Consider the following 2,020-nt stretch of genomic DNA (forward strand, 5'->3'; position numbering starts at 1 on the left):
TTATTCTTTAAGAATCAAAACAGGAATTCTTTTTCCATTATAAAAAACAATTTTAATACATGATCCAGGTTCATAAATAAGGAACTTTGGGATGTGCTCATCATTTGGATATTTGACCATTTCCTCTTTTCATTCATTAATAAATGCCACTGGTCCATCTCTTACTTGAATATTATGATGAAAAAATATATAGCTTTTCTATAAGATGATCTGATTATATGAATCATAAGCATTACAATTTCCTCATAGGCTAGAAGGGAGAAGTCCTTTCTGATTATCTACAATTGGAAGAACAGCAACAGTCTCAGAATTAAGGATAAGCACGCAACTAAGTGACACTGCACTTGGCATACAAAATTAAACTAAGTCACCTATTTTTTTTTTTTGAAACTAAAAATGTAGCATATTGAATCTCTTAAGTATGGCAAAGGATACAAAGGCCTTCTTAACCTTGACATTTTCATACCCATGACATAGCTCCACTCACTTAAACATTCATCAAGCTATTTTCAAAAGTACTATGACCAAGATGTCAAAGATACCGAAATCAGAAAGATTAAAAGGTCTCATGTATATAAAGTGCTTTGTTCAGGGTACATCAACCATGAAAGGGTTTCTCTTAACTCCCAAACACTTAATGAAACAATTTAAAATAAAATTATAAAATCCTTATGAAAGTTGAGGATACCAAATGACATTAAATTGGGCATGTTTTTTTCTTTAAAAAAAAAAAAAAAAAAAAAAAAAAAGATGACCGGGGCAGCTAGGTGGCTCAGAACCAGACACAGAGATGGGAAGTCCTGGGTTCAAAGACACTTCCTAGCTATATGACCCCAGGCAAGTCATTTAAACCCAATTGCCTACCCTTTAGCACTTTTCTGCCTTGGAACCTATAATCAATTCTAAGACAGAAAGTAAGGGTATTAAAAAAAATGACCAATGATAAAGACACGAAGAATTTATGGATAGAAAAACATGGCATATCTTCTAATAGAGAATGCATTTTTAATTGGTGGTGAGACTTAAAAAAAACAAACAAAAAAAAAAAAACAAGGACTGTCCATAGTAGACATATTACCGTATTCCCGGCAGCAGCGAGGTAGTGTTCATTTTAATTTGTTATTCGTGGCTGGTTTTGTTTGTTTTCCCTTTATTTCTTGATTAAGGACTCAGATGTAAAAAAAAAAAAAAAATTTATTGCTTTATTTCTCTACAAGCTGTCAACAAGATGGAAAAACAGGGGGGAGTCACAGCATACGGTAGCTTAAGGGGTAATAGCTTAATGAACATTCAACAGAAACCAAGACAACTGTTTGGTGAACACATACCATACCATCTATGGAATAGAGCTCTAGACACAACCATATACTGTGCTTGTTCAGATGGGTTTTGACATCACATTGGGTGAAGGTCAGAGGGTACTACTGTGAATGTAACCGTATAATTTAAAATATGCTATGGGGAATGAGTTAATCCTATAGACATAAAGGTAGGCTCTCCCAGAATGAAGAAACTTGCTATGACCATTTGAGGGAATTCATCTTTTCTTATTCACTTTCAGGCATGTAAAGTTGCCTGTCTCCTCCTAAGGGGTTATACAACTAAAGGCATGAAGGAAAGCAAATCCTTATAGAACTTCAAGTTTGCTATTTTCTGACTAGCATCTTGTTATGAATTAATATATAGAAAACTGTCAATTTAAAAATTCAGAATCTATATACAGTCACAAATCTTGATTATCTGTGCAAAAAGGGTCTAAGGAAAAAGCATGACTCACTGAAATCCACAGATAATTGTAAAAGCTTTTTTATAAACTAGTTACACCACCTTTCTCCCTAGCAGATGACCTCACTGAAGTGTTCCCTCATATCTTGTGTTTCAAGTGAAGCATAGGCTTTCAGTGTCCACAGGTTGGACAATCAACCCCTAAATCACTGAGAGCTGGCTGTAATCTCTCCTCTCTCTCTCTCTCTCTCTCTCTCTCTCTCTCTCTCTCTCTCTCTCTCTCTCTCTCTCTCTC

This window comes from Gracilinanus agilis, chromosome 4, assembly GCF_016433145.1.
Source record: "Gracilinanus agilis isolate LMUSP501 chromosome 4, AgileGrace, whole genome shotgun sequence".
Classification (NCBI taxonomy): Eukaryota; Metazoa; Chordata; class Mammalia; order Didelphimorphia; family Didelphidae; genus Gracilinanus; species Gracilinanus agilis.